Source organism: Hemitrygon akajei, unplaced genomic scaffold (assembly GCF_048418815.1).
Source record: "Hemitrygon akajei unplaced genomic scaffold, sHemAka1.3 Scf000094, whole genome shotgun sequence".
In the NCBI taxonomy this organism is placed as follows: domain Eukaryota; kingdom Metazoa; phylum Chordata; class Chondrichthyes; order Myliobatiformes; family Dasyatidae; genus Hemitrygon; species Hemitrygon akajei.
The window spans coordinates 1091575-1115931 of NW_027331980.1; positions in this window are offsets into that span (position 1 = coordinate 1091575).

Consider the following 24357-nt stretch of genomic DNA (forward strand, 5'->3'; position numbering starts at 1 on the left):
AAATATGCCCTGAACCTGTACCCTTCCATAACCTCCCTGTCTCAGTGGAACGTACCACTGCAGAACTCCACACAAATATGCCCTGAACCTGTACCCTCCATAACCTCCCTGTCTCACTGGTACGTACCAATGCAGAACTACACACAAATTTGCCCTGAACCTGTACCCCTCCATAACCTCCCTTTCTCACTGGAACGTACCAATGCAGAAGTCCACACAAATATGCCCTGAACCTGTACCCCTCCATAACCTCCATGTCTCACTGGAACGTACCAATGCAGAACTCCACACAAATGTGCCCTGAACCTGTACCCGTCCATAACCTCATGTCTCACTGGAACGTCCCACTGCAGAAATCCACACAAATATGCCCTGAACCTGTATCCCTCCAAAACCTCCCAGTCAAACTGGAACGTACCAACGCAGAACTCCACACAAATATGCCCTGAACCTGTACCCACCCAGACCTCCTTGTCTCACTGGAATGTACCAAAGCAGAACTCCGCACAAATTTGCCCTGAACCTGTACCCCTCCATAACCTCCCTGTCTCACTGGAACGTACTAATGCAGAAATCCACACAAATATGCCCTGAACCTGTACTCCACCTTAACCTCCCTGTCTCACTGGAACGTACCAATGCAGAACTCCACACAAATATGCCCTGAATCTGTACCCCTCCATAACTTCCCTGTCTCACTGGAACGTACCAATGCAGAATTCCACACAAATATGCCCTGAACCTGTACCCCTCCATAACTTCCCTGTCTCACTGGAACGTACCAATGCAGAACTCTACACAAATATGCCCTGAACCTGTACCCGTCCATAACCTGCCTGTCTCACTGGAACGTCCCACTGCAGAACTCCACGCAAATATGCCATGAACCTGTATGCTCCATAACCTCCCTGGCTCACTGGAAAGTACCAATGCAGAACTCCACACAAATATGCCCTGAACCTGTACCCGTCCATAACCTCCCTGTCTCACTGGAACGTACCACTGCAGAACTCCACACAAATATGCCCAGAACCTGTACCCTCCATAACCTCCCTGTCTCACTGGAACGTACCAATGGAGAACTCCACACAAATTTGCCCTGAACCTGTACCCCTCCATAACCTCCCTGTCTCACTGGAACGTACCAATGCAGAAATCCACACAAATATGCCCTGAACCTGTACCCCACCTTAACCTCCCTGTCTCACTGGAACGTACCAATGCACAACTACACTCAAATTTGCCCTGAACCTGTACCCTCCATAATCTCCCTGTCTCACTGGAACGTACCAATGCAGAACTCCACACAAATATGCCCTGAAACTGTACCCCTCCATATCCTCCCTGTCTCACTCGAACGCACCAATTCCGAACTCCACTCAAATATGCCCTGAACCTGTACCGTGCATAACCTCGCTGTCTCACTGGAACGTACCATTGCAGAACATCACACAAATATGCCCTGAACCTGTACCCCTCCAAAACCTCCTGTCTCACTGGAACGTACCAATGCAGAATTCCACACAAATATGCCCTGAACCTGTACACGTCCATAAACTCCCTGTCTCACTGGAACTTACCAATGCAGAATTCCACACAAATATGCGCTGAACCTGTACCCTTCCATAACCTCCCTGTCTCAGTGGAACGTACCACTGCAGAACTCCACACAAATATGCCCTGAACCTGTACCCTCCATAACCTCCCTGTCTCTCTGGTACGTACCAATGCAGAACTACACACAAATTTGCCCTGAACCTGTACCCCTCCATAACCTCCCTTTCTCACTGGAACGTACCAATGCAGAAGTCCACACAAATATGCCCTGAACCTGTACCCCTCCATAACCACCATGTCTCACTGGAACGTACCAATGCAGAACTCCACACAAATGTGCCCTGAACCTGTACCCGTCCATAACCTCATGTCTCACTGGAACGTCCCACTGCAGAACTCCACACAAATATGCCCTGAACCTGTATCCCTCCATAACCTCCCAGTCACACTGGAACGTACCAACGCAGAACTCCACACAAATATACCCTGAACCTGTACCCCTCCATAACCTCCCTGTCTCACTGGAACGTACCAATGCAGACCTCCACACAAATATGCCCTGAACCTGTACCCTCCATAACCTCCCTGTCTCACTGGAACTTACCTATGCAGAATTCCAAACAAATATGCCCTGAACCTGTACCCACCCAGAACCTCCTTATCTCACAAGAATGTACCAATGCAGAACACCACACAAATTTGCCCTGAACCTGTACACCTCCATAACCTCCCTGTCTCACAGGAACGTACTAATGCAGAAATCCACACAAATATACCCTGAACCTATACTCCACCTTAACCTCCCTGTCTCACTGGAAAGTACCAATGCAGAAATACACTGAAATTTGCCCTGAACCTGTACCCACCATAACCTCCCTGTCTCACTGGAACGTACCAATGCAGAACTCCACAGAAATATGCCCTGAACCTGTACCCCTCCATAACCTCCCTGTCTCACTGGAACGTACCAATGCAGAACTCCACACAAATCTGCCCTGAACCTATACCCGTCCATAACCTCCCTGTCTCACTGGAACGTCCCACTGCAGAACTCCACACAAATATGCCCTGAACGTGTACCTTCCATTACCTCCCTGTCTCACTGGAAAGTACCAATGCAGAACTCCACACAAATATGCCCTGAACCTGTACCCGTCCATAATCTCCCTGTCTCACTGGAACGTACCATGGCAGAACTCCACACAAATATGCCTTGAACCTGTACCCCTCCATAACCTCTCTGTGTCACTTGAACGTAGCAATGCAGAACTCCACACAAATATGCCCTGAACCTGTACCCGTCCATAACCTCCCTGTCTCACTGGAACGTCCCAACGCAGAACTCCACACAAATATGCCCTGAACCTGTACCCTCCATACCCTCACTGTCTCTCTGCAACGTACCATTGCAGAACTCCACACAAATATGCCCTGAACCTGTACCCTTCCATAACCTCCCTGTCTCAGTGGAACGTACCACTGCAGAACTCCACACAAATATGCCCTGAACCTGTACCCTCCATAACCTCCCTGTCTCACTGGTACGTACCAATGCAGAACTACACACAAATTTGCCCTGAACCTGTACCCCTCCATAACCTCCATGTCTCACTGGAACGTACCAATGCAGAACTCCACACAAATGTGCCCTGAACCTGTACCCGTCCATAACCTCATGTCTCACTGGAACGTCCCACTGCAGAAATCCACACAAATATGCCCTGAACCTGTATCCCTCCATAACCTCCCAGTCAAACTGGAACGTACCAACGCAGAACTCCACACAAATATACCCTGCACCTGTACCCCTCCATAACCTCCCTGTCTCACTGGAACGTATTAATGCAGACCTCCACACAAATATGCCCTGAACCTGTACCCTCCATAACCTCCCTGTCTCACTGGAACTTACCTATGCAGAATTCCAAACAAATATGCCCTGAACCTGTACCCACCCATAACATCCTTGTCTCACTGGAATGTACCAATGCAGAACTCCACACAAATTTGCCCTGAACCTGTACACCTCCATATCCTCCCTGTCTCACTGGAACGTACTAATGCAGAAATCCACACAAATATACCCTGAACCTGTACTCCACCTTAACCTCCCTGTCTCACTGGAAAGTACCAATGCAGAAATACACTCAAATTTGCCCTGAACCTGTACCCTCCATAACCTCCCTGTCTCACTGGAACGTACCAATGCAGAAATCCACAGAAATATGCCCTGAACCTGTACCCCTCCATAACCTCCCTGTCTCACTGGAACGCACCAATGCAGAACTCCACACAAATCTGCCCTGAACCTGTACCCGTCCATAACCTCCCTGTCTCACTGGAACGTCCCACTGTAGAACCCACACAAATATGCCCTGAACGTGTACCTTCCATAACCTCCCTGTCTCACTGGAACGTACCAATGCAGAACTCCAAACAAATATGCCCTGAACCTGTACCCCTCCATAACCTCCCAGTCACACTGGAACGTACCAAAGCAGATCTCCAAACAAATATGCCCTGAACCTGTACCGTGCATAACCTCGCTGTCTCACTGGAACGTACCATTGCAGAACACCACACAAATATGCCCTGAACCTGTACCCCTCCAAAACCTCCTGTCTCACTGGAACGTACCAATGCAGAATTCCACACAAATGTGCTCTGAACCTGTACACGTCCATAAACTCCTTGTCTCACTGGAACGTACCACTGCTGAACTCCACACAAATATGCCCAGAACCTGTACCCTCCATAACCTCCCTGTCTCACTGGAACGTACCAATGCAGAACTACACACAAATTTGCCCTGAACCTGTACCCCTCCATAACCTCCCTGTCTCACTGGAACGTACCAATGCAGAACTCCACACAAATATGCCCTGAACCTGTACCCCTCCATAACCTCCCTGTCTCACTGGAACGTACCAATGCAGAACTCCACACAAGTGTGCCCTGAACCTGTACCCGTCCATAACCTCATGTCTCAATGGAACGTCCCACTGCAGATCTCCACACAAATATGCCCTGAACCTGTACCCTCCATAACTTCCCTGTCTAACTTGAACGTACCAATGCAGAACTCCAAAAAAATATGCCCTGAACCTGTACCCCTCCATAACCTCCCAGTCACACTGGAACGTACCAACTCAGAATTCCACACAAATATACCCTGAACCTGTACCCCTCCAGAACCTCCCTGTCTCAAAGGAACGTACCAATGCAGACCTCCACACAAATATGCCCTGAACCTGTACCCTCATTAACATCCCTGTCCCACTGGAACTTACCAATACAGAATTCCACACAAATATGCCCTGAACCTGTACCCACCCAGACCTCCTTGTCTCACTGGAATGTACCAATGCAGAACTCCACACAAATTTGCCCTGAACCTGTACCCCTCCAAAACCTCCCTGTCTCACTGGAACGTACTAATGCAGAAATCCACACAAATATGCCCTGAACCTGTACTCCACCTTAACCTCCCTGTCTCACTGGAACGTACCAATGCAGAACTCCACACAAATATGCCCTGAATCTGTACCCCTCCATAACTTCCCTGTCTCACTGGAACGTACCAATGCAGAATTCCACACAAATATGCCCTGAACCTGTAACCCTCCATAACTTCCCTGTCTCACTGGAACGTACCAATGCAGAACTCTACACAAATATGCCCTGAACCTGTACCCGTCCATAACCTCCCTGTCTCACTGGAACGTACCAGTGCAGAACTCCACACAAATATGCCCAGAACCTGTACCCTCCATAACCTCCCTGTCTCACTGGAACGTACCAATGCAGAAATCCACAAAAATATGCCCTGAACCTGCACTCCACCTTAAACTCCCTGTCTCACTGGAACGTACCAATGCAGACTTCCACACAAATATGCCCTGAACCTGTACCCCTCTATAACCTCCCTGTCTCACTGGAACGTACCAATGCAGAAATCCACACAAATATGCCCTGAACCTGTACTCCACCTTAACCTCCCTGTCTCACTGGAACGTCCCAATGCACAACTACACTCAAATTTGCCCTGAACCTGTACCCTCCATAATCTCCCTGTCTCACTAGAACGTACCAATGCAGAACTCCACACAAATATGCCCTGAACCTGTACCCCTCCATAACCTCCCTGTCTCACTGGAACGCACCAATTCCGAACTCCACTCAAATATGCCCTGAACCTGTACCGTGCATAACCTCGCTGTCTCACTGGAACGTACCATTGCAGAACACCACACAAATATGCCCTGAACCTGTACCCCTCCAATACCTCCTGTCTCACTGGAACGTACCAATGCAGAATTCCACACAAATATGCCCTGAAACTGTACACGTCCATAAACTCCCTGTCTCACTGGAACGTCCCACTGCAGAACTCCACACAAATATGCCCTGAACCTGTATCCCTCCATAACCTCCCAGTCACACTGGAACGTACCAATGCAGGCCTCCACACAAATATGCCCTGAACCTGTACCCTCCATAACCTCCCTGTCTCACTGGAACTTACCTATGCAGAATTCCAAACAAATATGCCCTGAACCTGTACCCACCCAGAACCTCCTTATCTCACAAGAATGTACCAATGCAGAACTCCACACAAATTTGCCCTGAACCTGTACACCTCCATAACCTCCCTGTCTCACAGGAACGTACTAATGCAGAAATCCACACAAATATACCCTGAACCTATACTCCACCTTAACCTCCCTGTCTCACTGGAAAGTACCAATGCAGAAATACACTGAAATTTGCCCTGAACCTGTACCCACCATAACCTCCCTGTCTCACTGGAACGTACCAATGCAGAACTCCACAGAAATATGCCCTGAACCTGTACCCCTCCATAACCTCCCTGTCTCACTGGAACGTACCAATGCAGAACTCCACACAAATCTGCCCTGAACCTATACCCGTCCATAACCTCCCTGTCTCACTGGAACGTCCCACTGCAGAACTCCACACAAATATGCCCTGAACGTGTACCTTCCATTACCTCCCTGTCTCACAGGAAAGTACCAATGCAGAACTCCACACAAATATGCCCTGAACCTGTACCCGTCCATAATCTCCCTGTCTCACTGGAACGTACCATGGCAGAACTCCACACAAATATGCCTTGAACCTGTACCCCTCCATAACCTCTCTGTGTCACTTGAACGTAGCAATGCAGAACTCCACACAAATATGCCCTGAACCTGTACCCGTCCATAACCTCCCTGTCTCACTGGAACGTCCCAACGCAGAACTCCACACAAATATGCCCTGAACCTGTACCCTCCATACCCTCACTGTCTCTCTGCAACGTACCATTGCAGAACTCCACACAAATATGCCCTGAACCTGTACCCTTCCATAACCTCCCTGTCTCAGTGGAACGTACCACTGCAGAACTCCACACAAATATGCCCTGAACCTGTACCCTCCATAACCTCCCTGTCTCACTGGTACGTACCAATGCAGAACTACACACAAATTTGCCCTGAACCTGTACCCCTCCATAACCTCCGTTTCTCACTGGAACGTACCAATGCAGAAGTCCACACAAATATGCCCTGAACCTGTACCCCTCCATAACCTCCATGTCTCACTGGAACGTACCAATGCAGAACTCCACACAAATGTGCTCTGAACCTGTACCCGTCCATAACCTCATGTCTCACTGGAACGTCCCACTGCAGAAATCCACACAAATATGCCCTGAACCTGTATCCCTCCATAACCTCCCAGTCAAACTGGAACGTACCAACGCAGAACTCCACACAAATATACCCTGCACCTGTACCCCTCCATAACCTCCCTGTCTCACTGGAACGTATTAATGCAGACCTCCACACAAATATGCCCTGAACCTGTACCCTCCATAACCTCCCTGTCTCACTGGAACTTACCTATGCAGAATTCCAAACAAATATGCCCTGAACCTGTACCCACCCATAACATCCTTGTCTCACTGGAATGTACCAATGCAGAACTCCACACAAATTTGCCCTGAACCTGTACACCTCCATATCCTCCCTGTCTCACTGGAACGTACTAATGCAGAAATCCACACAAATATACCCTGAACCTGTACTCCACCTTAACCTCCCTGTCTCACTGGAAAGTACCAATGCAGAAATACACTCAAATTTGCCCTGAACCTGTACCCTCCATAACCTCCCTGTCTCACTGGAACGTACCAATGCAGAAATCCACAGAAATATGCTCTGAACCTGTACCCCTCCATAACCTCCCTGTCTCACTGGAACGCACCAATGCAGAACTCCACACAAATCTGCCCTGAACCTGTACCCGTCCATAACCTCCCTGTCTCACTGGAACGTCCCACTGTAGAACCCACACAAATATGCCCTGAACGTGTACCTTCCATAACCTCCCTGTCTCACTGGAACGTACCAATGCAGAACTCCAAACAAATATGCCCTGAACCTGTACCCCTCCATAACCTCCCAGTCACACTGGAACGTACCAAAGCAGATCTCCAAACAAATATGCCCTGAACCTGTACCGTGCATAACCTCGCTGTCTCACTGGAACGTACCATTGCAGAACACCACACAAATATGCCCTGAACCTGTACCCCTCCAAAACCTCCTGTCTCACTGGAACGTACCAATGCAGAATTCCACACAAATGTGCTCTGAACCTGTACACGTCCATAAACTCCTTGTCTCACTGGAACGTACCACTGCTGAACTCCACACAAATATGCCCAGAACCTGTACCCTCCATAACCTCCCTGTCTCACTGGAACGTCCCACTGCAGAATTCCACACAAATATGCCATGAACCTGTATCCTCCATAACCTCCCTGTCTCACTGGAAAGTACCAATGCAGAACTCCACACAAATATTCCCTGAACCTGTACCCGTCCATAACCTCCCTGTCTCAGTGGAACGTACCACTGCAGAACTCCACAGAAATATGCCCTGAACCTGTACCCTCCATAACCTCCCTGTCTCACTGGAACGTACCAATGCAGAACTACACACAAATTTGCCCTGAACCTGTACCCCTCCATAACCTCCCTGTCTCACTGGAACGTACCAATGCAGAACTCCACACAAATATGCCCTGAACCTGTACCCCTCCATAACCTCCCTGTCTCACTGGAACGTACCAATGCAGAACTCCACACAAGTGTGCCCTGAACCTGTACCCGTCCATAACCTCATGTCTCAATGGAACGTCCCACTGCAGATCTCCACACAAATATGCCCTGAACCTGTACCCTCCATAACTTCCCTGTCTAACTTGAACGTACCAATGCAGAACTCCAAAAAAATATGCCCTGAACCTGTACCCCTCCATAACCTCCCAGTCACACTGGAACGTACCAACTCAGAATTCCACACAAATATACCCTGAACCTGTACCCCTCCAGAACCTCCCTGTCTCAAAGGAACGTACCAATGCAGACCTCCACACAAATATGCCCTGAACCTGTACCCTCATTAACATCCCTGTCCCACTGGAACTTACCAATACAGAATTCCACACAAATATGCCCTGAACCTGTACCCACCCAGACCTCCTTGTCTCACTGGAATGTACCAATGCAGAACTCCACACAAATTTGCCCTGAACCTGTACCCCTCCAAAACCTCCCTGTCTCACTGGAACGTACTAATGCAGAAATCCACACAAATATGCCCTGAACCTGTACTCCACCTTAACCTCACTGTCTCACTGGAACGTACCAATGCAGAACTCCACACAAATATGCCCTGAATCTGTACCCCTCCATAACTTCCCTGTCTCACTGGAACGTACCAATGCAGAATTCCACACAAATATGCCCTGAACCTGTAACCCTCCATAACTTCCCTGTCTCACTGGAACGTACCAATGCAGAACTCTACACAAATATGCCCTGAACCTGTACCCGTCCATAACCTCCCTATCTCACTGGAACGTACCAGTGCAGAACTCCACACAAATATGCCCAGAACCTGTACCCTCCATAACCACCCTGTCTCACTGGAACGTACCAATGCAGAAATCCACACAAATATGCCCTGAACCTGCACTCCACCTTAAACTCCCTGTCTCACTGGAACGTACCAATGCAGACTTCCACACAAATATGCCCTGAACCTGTACCCCTCTATAACCTCCCTGTCTCACTGGAACGTACCAATGCAGAAATCCACACAAATATGCCCTGAACCTGTACTCCACCTTAACCTCCCTGTCTCACTGGAACGTCCCAATGCACAACTACACTCAAATTTGCCCTGAACCTGTACCCTCCATAATCTCCCTGTCTCACTAGAACGTACCAATGCAGAACTCCACACAAATATGCCCTGAACCTGTACCCCTCCATAACCTCCCTGTCTCACTGGAACGCACCAATTCCGAACTCCACTCAAATATGCCCTGAACCTGTACCGTGCATAACCTCGCTGTCTCACTGGAACGTACCATTGCAGAACACCACAGAAATATGCCCTGAACCTGTACCCCTCCAATACCTCCTGTCTCACTGGAACGTTCCAATGCAGAATTCCACACAAATATGCCCTGAAACTGTACACGTCCATAAACTCCCTGTCTCACTGGAACGTCCCACTGCAGAATTCCACACAAAATATGCCATGAACCGGTACCCACCATACCCTCCCTGTCCCACTGGAAAGTACCAATGCAGAACTCCACACAAATATGCCCAGAACCTGTACCCGTCCATAACCTCCCTGTCTCACTGGAACGTACCAACGCAGAACTACACACAAATATACCCTGAACCTGTAACCCTCCATAACCTACCTGTCTCACTGGAACGTACCAATTCAGATCTCCACACAAATATGCTCTGAACTTGTACCCTCCATAAACTCCCTGTCTCACTGGAACGTACCAATGCAGAACTCCACAAAAATATGCCTTGAACCTGTACCCCTCCATAACCTCCCTGTGTCACAGGAACGTATCAATGCAGAACTCCACACATGTGTGCCCTGAACCTGTACCCGTCCATAACCTCAGGTCTCACTGGAACGTCCCACTGCAGATCTCCACACAAATATGCCCTGAACCTGTACCCCTCCAATACCTCCTGTCTCACTGGAACGTACCAATGCAGAATTCCACACAAATATGCCCTGAAACTGTACACGTCCATAAACTCCCTGTCTCACTGGAACGTCCCACTGCAGAATTCCACACAAAATATGCCATGAACCGGTACCCACCATACCCTCCCTGTCCCACTGGAAAGTACCAATGCAGAACTCCACACAAATATGCCCAGAACCTGTACCCGTCCATAACCTCCCTGTCTCACTGGAACGTACCAACGCAGAACTACACACAAATATACCCTGAACCTGTAACCCTCCATAACCTACCTGTCTCACTGGAACGTACCAATTCAGATCTCCACACAAATATGCTCTGAACTTGTACCCTCCATAAACTCCCTGTCTCACTGGAACGTACCAATGCAGAACTCCACAAAAATATGCCTTGAACCTGTACCCCTCCATAACCTCCCTGTGTCACAGGAACGTATCAATGCAGAACTCCACACATGTGTGCCCTGAACCTGTACCCGTCCATAACCTCAGGTCTCACTGGAACGTCCCACTGCAGATCTCCACACAAATATGCCCTGAACCTGTACCCGTCCATAACCTCCCTGTCTAACTTGAACGTACCAATGCAGAACTCCAAAAAAATATGCCTGAACCTGTACCCCTCCATAACATCCCTGTCTCACTGGAACGTACCAATGGAGAACTCCACACAAATTTGCCCTGAACCTGTACCCCTCCATAACCTCCCTGTCTCACTGGAACGTACTAATGCAGAAATCCACACAAATATGCCCTGAACCTGTACTCCACCTTAACCTCCCAGTCTCACTGGAACGTACCAATGCAGAACTCCACACAAATATGCCCTGAATCTGTACCCCTCCATAACTTCCCTGTCTCACTGGAACGTACCAATGCAGAATTCCACACAAATATGCCCTGAACCTGTACCCCTCCATAACTTCCCTGTCTCACTGGAACGTACCAATGCAGACCTCTACACAAATTTGCCCTGAACCTGTACCCCTCCATAACCTCCCTGTCTCACTGGAACGTACCAATGCAGAGCTCCACACAAATATGCCATGAACCTGTACCCTCCATAACCTCCCTGTCTCACTGGAAAGTACCAATGCAGAACTCCACACAAATATGCCCTGAACCTGTACCCGTCCATAACCTCCCTGTCTCACTGGAACGTACCACTGCAGAACTCCACACAAATATGCCCAGAACCTGTACCCTCCATAACCTCCCTGTCTCACTGGAACGTACCAATGGAGAACTCCGCACAAATTTGCCCTGAACCTGTACCCCTCCATAACCTCCCTGTCTCACTGGAACGTACCAATGCAGAGCTCCACACAAATATACCCTGAACCTGTACCCCTCCATAACCTCCCTTTCTTACTGGAACGTACCAATGCAGAACTCCACACAAATATGCCCAGAACCTGTACCCTCCATAACCTCCCTGTCTCACTGGAACGTACCACTGCAGAACTCCACACAAATATGCCCAGAACCTGTACCCTCCATAACCTCCCTGTCTCCCTGGAACGTACCAATGGAGAACTCCACACAAATTTGCCCTGAACCTGTACCCCTCCATAACCTCCCTGTCTCACTGGAACGTACCAATGCAGAGCTCCACACAAATATACCCTGAACCTGTACCCCTCCATAACCTCCCTTTCTTACTGGAACGTACCAATGCAGAACTCCACACAAATATGCCCAGAACCTGTACCCTCCATAACCTCCCTGTCTCACTGGAACGTACCAATGGAGAACTCCACACAAATTTGCCCTGAACCTGTACCCGTCCATAACCTCCCTGTCTCACTGGAACGTACCAATGCAGAGCTCCACACAAATATACCCTGAACCTGTACCCCTCCATAACCTCCCTTTCTTACTGGAACGTACCAATGCAGAACTCCACACAAATATGCCCTGAACCTGTACCCGTCCATAACCTCCCTGTCTCACTGGAACGTACCACTGCTGAACTCCACACAAATATGCCCAGAACCTGTACCCGTCCATAACCTCCCTGTCTCACTGGAACGTCCCACTGCAGAACTGCACGCAAATATGCCATGAACCTGTACCCTCTATAACCTCCCTGTCTCACTGGAAAGTACCAATGCAGAACTCCACACAAATATGCCCTGAACCTGTACCAGTCCATAACCTCCCTGTCTCACTGGAACGTACCACTGCTGAACTCCACACAAATATGCCCAGAACCAGTACCCTCCATAACCTCCCTGTCTCACTGGAACGTACCAATGGAGAACTCCGCACAAATTTGCCCTGAACCTGTACCCCTCCATAACCTCCCTGTCTCACTGGAACGTACCAATGCAGAGCTCCACACAAATATACCCTGAACCTGTACCCCTCCATAACCTCCCTTTCTTACTGGAACGTACCAATGCAGAACTCCACACAAATATGCCCAGAACCTGTACCCTCCATAACCTCCCTGTCTCACTGGAACGTACCACTGCAGAACTCCACACAAATATGCCCAGAACCTGTACCCTCCATAACCTCCCTGTCTCCCTGGAACGTACCAATGGAGAACTCCACACAAATTTGCCCTGAACCTGTACCCCTCCATAACCTCCCTGTCTCACTGGAACGTACCAATGCAGAGCTCCACACAAATATACCCTGAACCTGTACCCCTCCATAACCTCCCTTTCTTACTGGAACGTACCAATGCAGAACTCCACACAAATATGCCCAGAACCTGTACCCTCCATAACCTCCCTGTCTCACTGGAACGTACCAATGGAGAACTCCACACAAATTTGCCCTGAACCTGTACCCGTCCATAACCTCCCTGTCTCACTGGAACGTACCAATGCAGAGCTCCACACAAATATACCCTGAACCTGTACCCCTCCATAACCTCCCTTTCTTACTGGAACGTACCAATGCAGAACTCCACACAAATATGCCCTGAACCTGTACCCGTCCATAACCTCCCTGTCTCACTGGAACGTACCACTGCTGAACTCCACACAAATATGCCCAGAACCTGTACCCGTCCATAACCTCCCTGTCTCACTGGAACGTCCCACTGCAGAACTGCACGCAAATATGCCATGAACCTGTACCCTCTATAACCTCCCTGTCTCACTGGAAAGTACCAATGCAGAACTCCACACAAATATGCCCTGAACCTGTACCAGTCCATAACCTCCCTGTCTCACTGGAACGTACCACTGCTGAACTCCACACAAATATGCCCAGAACCAGTACCCTCCATAACCTCCCTGTCTCACTGGAACGTACCAATGGAGAACTCCACAGAAATTTGCCCTGAACCTGTACCCCTCCATAACCTCACTGTCTCACTGGAACGTACCAATGCAGAAATCCACACAAATATGCCCTGAACCTGTACTCCACCTTAACCTCAGTGTCTCACTGGAACGTACCAATGCACAACTACACTCAAATTTGCCCTCAACCTGTACCTTCCATAACCTCCCTGTCTAACTGGAACGTACCAATGCAGAACTCCACACAAATATGCCCTGAACCTGTATCCCTCCATAACCTCCCTATCTCACTGGAACGCACCAATTCCGAACTCCACACAAATATGCCCTGAACCTGTACCCCACCTTAACCTCCCTGTCTCACTGGAACGTACCAATGCAGAACTCCACACAAATATGCCCTGAACCTGTACTGTGCATAACCTCGCTGTCTCACTGGAACGTACCATTGCAGAACACCACACAAATATGCCCTGAACCTGTACCCCTCCAAAACCTCCTGTCTCACTGGAACGTACCAATGCAGAATTCCACACAAATATGCCCTGAACCTGTACACGTCCATAAACTCCCTGTCTCACTGGAACGTCCCACTGCAGAATTCCACACAAAATATGCCATGAAACGGTACCCTCCATAACCTCCTTGTCCAACTGGAAAGTACCAATGCAGAACTCCACACAAATATGCCCAGAACCTGTACCCGTCCATAACCTCCCTGTCTCACTGGAACGTACCAACGCAGAACTACACACAAATATACCCTGAACCTGTAACCCTCCATAACCTACCTGTCTCACTGGAACGTTCCAATTCAGATCTCCACAAAAATATGCTCTGAACTTGTACCCTCCATAACCTCCCTGTCTCACTGGAACGTACCAATGCAGAACTCCACACAAATATGCCTTGAACCTGTACCCCTCCATAACCTCCCTGTCTCACTGGAACGTCCCAACGCAGAACTCCACACAAATATGCCCTGAACCTGTACATTCCATAACTTCCCTGTCTAACTGGTACGTACCAATGCAGAACTCCAAAAAAATACGCCCTGAACCTGTACCCCTCCATAACCTCCCAGTCACACTGGAACGTACCAACGCAGAGCTCCACACAAATAAACCCTGAACCTGTACCCCTCCATAAACTCCCTGTCTCAAAGGAACGTTCAAATGCAGACCTCCACACAAATATGCCCTGAACCTGTACCCTCCATAACCTCCCTGTCTCACTGGAACTTACCAATGCAGAATTCCACACAAATATGCCCTGACCCTGTACCCACCCAGAACCTCCTTGTCTCACTGGAATGTACCAATGCAGAACTCCACACAAATTTGCCCTGAACCTGTACCCCTCCATAACTTCCCTGTCTCACTGGTACGTACCAATGCAGAATTCCACACAAATATGCCCTGAACCTGTACCCCTCCATAACTTCCCTGTCTCACTGGAACGTACCAATGCAGAACTTTACACAAATATGCCCTGAACCTGTACCCGTCCATAAACTCCCTGTCTCACTGGAACGTCCCACTGCAGAACTCCACACAAATATGCCAAGAACCTGTACCCTCCATAACCTCCCTGTCTCACTGGAACGTACCAATGGAGAACTCCACACAAATTTGCCCTGAACCTGTACCCCTCCATAACCTCCCTGTCTCACTGGAACGTACCAATGCAGAAATCCACACAAATATGCCCTGAACCTGTACCCCACCTTAACCTCCCTGTCTCACTGGAACGTACCAATGCACAACTACACTCAAATTTGCCCTGAACCTGTACCCTCCATAATCTCCCTGTCTCACTGGAACGTACCAATGCAGAACTCCACACAAATATGCCCTGAACCTGTACCCCACCATATCCTCCCTGTCTCACTCGAACGCACCAATTCCGAACTCCACTCAAATATGCCCTGAACCTGTACCGTGCATAACCTCGCTGTCTCACTGGAACGTACCATTGCAGAACACCACACAAATATCCCTGAACCTGTACCCCTCCAAAACATCCTGTCTAACTGGAACGTACCAACGCAGAACTCCACACAAATATGCCCTGAACCTGTACCCACCCAGACCTCCTTGTCTCACTGGAATGTACCAATGCAGAACTCCGCACAAATTTGCCCTGAACCTGTACCCCTCCATAACCTCCCTGTCTCACTGGAACGTACTAATGCAGAAATCCACACAAATATGCCCTGAACCTGTACTCCACCTTAACCTCCCTGTCTCACTGGAACGTACCAATGCAGAACTCCACACAAATATGCCCTGAATCTGTACCCCTCCATAACTTCCCTGTCTCACTGGAACGTACCAATGCAGAATTCCACACAAATATGCCCTGAACCTGTACCCCTCCATAACTTCCCTGTCTCACTGGAACGTACCAATGCAGAACTCTACACAAATATGCCCTGAACCTGTACCCGTCCATAACCTGCCTGTCTCACTGGAACGTCCCACTGCAGAACTCCACGCAAATATGCCATGAACCTGTATGCTCCATAACCTCCCTGGCTCACTGGAAAGTACCAATGCAGAACTCCACACAAATATGCCCTGAACCTGTACCCGTCCATAACCTCCCTGTCTCACTGGAACGTACCACTGCAGAACTCCACACAAATATGCCCAGAACCTGTACCCTCCATAACCTCCCTGTCTCACTGGAACGTACCAATGGAGAACTCCACACAAATTTGCCCTGAACCTGTACCCCTCCATAACCTCCCTGTCTCACTGGAACGTACCAATGCAGAAATCCACACAAATATGCCCTGAACCTGTACCCCACCTTAACCTCCCTGTCTCACTGGAACGTACCAATGCACAACTACACTCAAATTTGCCCTGAACCTGTACCCTCCATAATCTCCCTGTCTCACTGGAACGTACCAATGCAGAACTCCACACAAATATGCCCTGAACCTGTACCCCTCCATAACCTCCCTGTCTCACTGGAACGTACCAATGCAGAACTCCACACAAATCTGCCCTGAACCTATACCCGTCCATAACCTCCCTGTCTCACTGGAACGTCCCACTGCAGAACTCCACACAAATATGCCCTGAACGTGTACCTTCCATTACCTCCCTGTCTCACTGGAAAGTACCAATGCAGAACCCCACACAAATATGCCCTGAACCTGTACCCGTCCATAATCTCCCTGTCTCACTGGAACGTACCATGGCAGAACTCCACACAAATATGCCTTGAACCTGTACCCCTCCATAACCTCTCTGTGTCACTTGAACGTAGCAATGCAGAACTCCACACAAATATGCCCTGAACCTGTACCCGTCCATAACCTCCCTGTCTCACTGGAACGTCCCAACGCAGAACTCCACACAAATATGCCCTGAACCTGTACCCTCCATACCCTCACTGTCTCTCTGCAACGTACCATTGCAGAACTCCACACAAATATGCCCTGAACCTGTACCCTTCCATAACCTCCCTGTCTCAGTGGAACGTACCACTGCAGAACTCCACACAAATATGCCCTGAACCTGTACCCTCCATAACCTCCCTGTCTCACTGGTACGTACCAATGCAGAACTACACACAAATTTGCCCTGAACCTGTACCCCTCCATAACCTCCCTTTCTCACTGGAACGTACCAATGCAGAAGTCCACACAAATATGCCCTGAACCTGTACCCCTCCATAACCTCCATGTCTCACTGGAACGTACCAATGCAGAACTCCACACAAATGTGCCCTGAACCTGTACCCGTCCATAACCTCATGTCTCACTGGAACGTCCCACTGCAGAAATCCACACAAATATGCCCTGAACCTGTATCCCTCCATAACCTCCCAGTCAAACTGGAACGTACCAACGCAGAACTCCACACAAATATGCCCTGAACCTGTACCCACCCAGACCTCCTTGTCTCACTGGAATGTACCAATGCAGAACTCCGCACAAATTTGCCCTGAACCTGTACCCCTCCATAACCTCCCTGTCTCACTGGAACGTACTAATGCAGAAATCCACACAAATATGCCCTGAACCTGTACTCCACCTTAACCTCCCTGTCTCACTGGAACGTACCAATGCAGAACTCCACACAAATATGCCCTGAATCTGTACCCCTCCATAACTTCCCTGTCTCACTGGAACGTACCAATGCAGAACTCCACACATGTGTGCCCTGAACCTGTACCCGTCCATAACCTCAGGTCTCACTGGAACGTCCCACTGCAGATCTCCACACAAATATGCCCTGAACCTGTACCCGTCCATAACCTCCCTGTCTAACTTGAACGTACCAATGCAGAACTCCAAAAAAATATGCCTGAACCTGTACCCCTCCATAACATCCCTGTCTCACTGGAACGTACCAATGGAGAACTCCACACAAATTTGCCCTGAACCTGTACCCCTCCATAACCTCCCTGTCTCACTGGAACGTACTAATGCAGAAATCCACACAAATATGCCCTGAACCTGTACTCCACCTTAACCTCCCAGTCTCACTGGAACGTACCAATGCAGAACTCCACACAAATATGCCCTGAATCTGTACCCCTCCATAACTTCCCTGTCTCACTGGAACGTACCAATGCAGAATTCCACACAAATATGCCCTGAACCTGTACCCCTCCATAACTTCCCTGTCTCACTGGAACGTACCAATGCAGACCTCTACACAAATTTGCCCTGAACCTGTACCCCTCCATAACCTCCCTGTCTCACTGGAACGTACCAATGCAGAGCTCCACACAAATATGCCATGAACCTGTACCCTCCATAACCTCCCTGTCTCACTGGAAAGTACCAATGCAGAACTCCACACAAATATGCCCTGAACCTGTACCCGTCCATAACCTCCCTGTCTCACTGGAACGTACCACTGCAGAACTCCACACAAATATGCCCAGAACCTGTACCCTCCATAACCTCCCTGTCTCACTGGAACGTACCAATGGAGAACTCCGCACAAATTTGCCCTGAACCTGTACCCCTCCATAACCTCCCTGTCTCACTGGAACGTACCAATGCAGAGCTCCACACAAATATACCCTGAACCTGTACCCCTCCATAACCTCCCTTTCTTACTGGAACGTACCAATGCAGAACTCCACACAAATATGCCCAGAACCTGTACCCTCCATAACCTCCCTGTCTCACTGGAACGTACCACTGCAGAACTCCACACAAATATGCCCAGAACCTGTACCCTCCATAACCTCCCTGTCTCCCTGGAACGTACCAATGGAGAACTCCACACAAATTTGCCCTGAACCTGTACCCCTCCATAACCTCCCTGTCTCACTGGAACGTACCAATGCAGAGCTCCACACAAATATACCCTGAACCTGTACCCCTCCATAACCTCCCTTTCTTACTGGAACGTACCAATGCAGAACTCCACACAAATATGCCCAGAACCTGTACCCTCCATAACCTCCCTGTCTCACTGGAACGTACCAATGGAGAACTCCACACAAATTTGCCCTGAACCTGTACCCGTCCATAACCTCCCTGTCTCACTGGAACGTACCAATGCAGAGCTCCACACAAATATACCCTGAACCTGTACCCCTCCATAACCTCCCTTTCTTACTGGAACGTACCAATGCAGAACTCCACACAAATATGCCCTGAACCTGTACCCGTCCATAACCTCCCTGTCTCACTGGAACGTACCACTGCTGAACTCCACACAAATATGCCCAGAACCTGTACCCGTCCATAACCTCCCTGTCTCACTGGAACGTCCCACTGCAGAACTGCACGCAAATATGCCATGAACCTGTACCCTCTATAACCTCCCTGTCTCACTGGAAAGTACCAATGCAGAACTCCACACAAATATGCCCTGAACCTGTACCAGTCCATAACCTCCCTGTCTCACTGGAACGTACCACTGCTGAACTCCACACAAATATGCCCAGAACCAGTACCCTCCATAACCTCCCTGTCTCACTGGAACGTACCAATGGAGAACTCCGCACAAATTTGCCCTGAACCTGTACCCCTCCATAACCTCCCTGTCTCACTGGAACGTACCAATGCAGAGCTCCACACAAATATACCCTGAACCTGTACCCCTCCATAACCTCCCTTTCTTACTGGAACGTACCAATGCAGAACTCCACACAAATATGCCCAGAACCTGTACCCTCCATAACCTCCCTGTCTCACTGGAACGTACCACTGCAGAACTCCACACAAATATGCCCAGAACCTGTACCCTCCATAACCTCCCTGTCTCCCTGGAACGTACCAATGGAGAACTCCACACAAATTTGCCCTGAACCTGTACCCCTCCATAACCTCCCTGTCTCACTGGAACGTACCAATGCAGAGCTCCACACAAATATACCCTGAACCTGTACCCCTCCATAACCTCCCTTTCTTACTGGAACGTACCAATGCAGAACTCCACACAAATATGCCCAGAACCTGTACCCTCCATAACCTCCCTGTCTCACTGGAACGTACCAATGGAGAACTCCACACAAATTTGCCCTGAACCTGTACCCGTCCATAACCTCCCTGTCTCACTGGAACGTACCAATGCAGAGCTCCACACAAATATACCCTGAACCTGTACCCCTCCATAACCTCCCTTTCTTACTGGAACGTACCAATGCAGAACTCCACACAAATATGCCCTGAACCTGTACCCGTCCATAACCTCCCTGTCTCACTGGAACGTACCACTGCTGAACTCCACACAAATATGCCCAGAACCTGTACCCGTCCATAACCTCCCTGTCTCACTGGAACGTCCCACTGCAGAACTGCACGCAAATATGCCATGAACCTGTACCCTCTATAACCTCCCTGTCTCACTGGAAAGTACCAATGCAGAACTCCACACAAATATGCCCTGAACCTGTACCAGTCCATAACCTCCCTGTCTCACTGGAACGTACCACTGCTGAACTCCACACAAATATGCCCAGAACCAGTACCCTCCATAACCTCCCTGTCTCACTGGAACGTACCAATGGAGAACTCCACAGAAATTTGCCCTGAACCTGTACCCCTCCATAACCTCACTGTCTCACTGGAACGTACCAATGCAGAAATCCACACAAATATGCCCTGAACCTGTACTCCACCTTAACCTCAGTGTCTCACTGGAACGTACCAATGCACAACTACACTCAAATTTGCCCTCAACCTGTACCTTCCATAACCTCCCTGTCTAACTGGAACGTACCAATGCAGAACTCCACACAAATATGCCCTGAACCTGTATCCCTCCATAACCTCCCTATCTCACTGGAACGCACCAATTCCGAACTCCACACAAATATGCCCTGAACCTGTACCCCACCTTAACCTCCCTGTCTCACTGGAACGTACCAATGCAGAACTCCACACAAATATGCCCTGAACCTGTACTGTGCATAACCTCGCTGTCTCACTGGAACGTACCATTGCAGAACACCACACAAATATGCCCTGAACCTGTACCCCTCCAAAACCTCCTGTCTCACTGGAACGTACCAATGCAGAATTCCACACAAATATGCCCTGAACCTGTACACGTCCATAAACTCCCTGTCTCACTGGAACGTCCCACTGCAGAATTCCACACAAAATATGCCATGAAACGGTACCCTCCATAACCTCCTTGTCCAACTGGAAAGTACCAATGCAGAACTCCACACAAATATGCCCAGAACCTGTACCCGTCCATAACCTCCCTGTCTCACTGGAACGTACCAACGCAGAACTACACACAAATATACCCTGAACCTGTAACCCTCCATAACCTACCTGTCTCACTGGAACGTTCCAATTCAGATCTCCACAAAAATATGCTCTGAACTTGTACCCTCCATAACCTCCCTGTCTCACTGGAACGTACCAATGCAGAACTCCACACAAATATGCCTTGAACCTGTACCCCTCCATAACCTCCCTGTCTCACTGGAACGTCCCAACGCAGAACTCCACACAAATATGCCCTGAACCTGTACATTCCATAACTTCCCTGTCTAACTGGTACGTACCAATGCAGAACTCCAAAAAAATACGCCCTGAACCTGTACCCCTCCATAACCTCCCAGTCACACTGGAACGTACCAACGCAGAGCTCCACACAAATAAACCCTGAACCTGTACCCCTCCATAAACTCCCTGTCTCAAAGGAACGTTCAAATGCAGACCTCCACACAAATATGCCCTGAACCTGTACCCTCCATAACCTCCCTGTCTCACTGGAACTTACCAATGCAGAATTCCACACAAATATGCCCTGACCCTGTACCCACCCAGAACCTCCTTGTCTCACTGGAATGTACCAATGCAGAACTCCACACAAATTTGCCCTGAACCTGTACCCCTCCATAACTTCCCTGTCTCACTGGTACGTACCAATGCAGAATTCCACACAAATATGCCCTGAACCTGTACCCCTCCATAACTTCCCTGTCTCACTGGAACGTACCAATGCAGAACTTTACACAAATATGCCCTGAACCTGTACCCGTCCATAAACTCCCTGTCTCACTGGAACGTCCCACTGCAGAACTCCACACAAATATGCCAAGAACCTGTACCCTCCATAACCTCCCTGTCTCACTGGAACGTACCAATGGAGAACTCCACACAAATTTGCCCTGAACCTGTACCCCTCCATAACCTCCCTGTCTCACTGGAACGTACCAATGCAGAAATCCACACAAATATGCCCTGAACCTGTACCCCACCTTAACCTCCCTGTCTCACTGGAACGTACCAATGCACAACTACACTCAAATTTGCCCTGAACCTGTACCCTCCATAATCTCCCTGTCTCACTGGAACGTACCAATGCAGAACTCCACACAAATATGCCCTGAACCTGTACCCCACCATATCCTCCCTGTCTCACTCGAACGCACCAATTCCGAACTCCACTCAAATATGCCCTGAACCTGTACCGTGCATAACCTCGCTGTCTCACTGGAACGTACCATTGCAGAACACCACACAAATATCCCTGAACCTGTACCCCTCCAAAACATCCTGTCTAACTGGAACGTACCAACGCAGAACTCCACACAAATATGCCCTGAACCTGTACCCACCCAGACCTCCTTGTCTCACTGGAATGTACCAATGCAGAACTCCGCACAAATTTGCCCTGAACCTGTACCCCTCCATAACCTCCCTGTCTCACTGGAACGTACTAATGCAGAAATCCACACAAATATGCCCTGAACCTGTACTCCACCTTAACCTCCCTGTCTCACTGGAACGTACCAATGCAGAACTCCACACAAATATGCCCTGAATCTGTACCCCTCCATAACTTCCCTGTCTCACTGGAACGTACCAATGCAGAATTCCACACAAATATGCCCTGAACCTGTACCCCTCCATAACTTCCCTGTCTCACTGGAACGTACCAATGCAGAACTCTACACAAATATGCCCTGAACCTGTACCCGTCCATAACCTGCCTGTCTCACTGGAACGTCCCACTGCAGAACTCCACGCAAATATGCCATGAACCTGTATGCTCCATAACCTCCCTGGCTCACTGGAAAGTACCAATGCAGAACTCCACACAAATATGCCCTGAACCTGTACCCGTCCATAACCTCCCTGTCTCACTGGAACGTACCACTGCAGAACTCCACACAAATATGCCCAGAACCTGTACCCTCCATAACCTCCCTGTCTCACTGGAACGTACCAATGGAGAACTCCACACAAATTTGCCCTGAACCTGTACCCCTCCATAACCTCCCTGTCTCACTGGAACGTACCAATGCAGAAATCCACACAAATATGCCCTGAACCTGTACCCCACCTTAACCTCCCTGTCTCACTGGAACGTACCAATGCACAACTACACTCAAATTTGCCCTGAACCTGTACCCTCCATAATCTCCCTGTCTCACTGGAACGTACCAATGCAGAACTCCACACAAATATGCCCTGAACCTGTACCCCTCCATAACCTCCCTGTCTCACTGGAACGTACCAATGCAGAACTCCACACAAATCTGCCCTGAACCTATACCCGTCCATAACCTCCCTGTCTCACTGGAACGTCCCACTGCAGAACTCCACACAAATATGCCCTGAACGTGTACCTTCCATTACCTCCCTGTCTCACTGGAAAGTACCAATGCAGAACCCCACACAAATATGCCCTGAACCTGTACCCGTCCATAATCTCCCTGTCTCACTGGAACGTACCATGGCAGAACTCCACACAAATATGCCTTGAACCTGTACCCCTCCATAACCTCTCTGTGTCACTTGAACGTAGCAATGCAGAACTCCACACAAATATGCCCTGAACCTGTACCCGTCCATAACCTCCCTGTCTCACTGGAACGTCCCAACGCAGAACTCCACACAAATATGCCCTGAACCTGTACCCTCCATACCCTCACTGTCTCTCTGCAACGTACCATTGCAGAACTCCACACAAATATGCCCTGAACCTGTACCCTT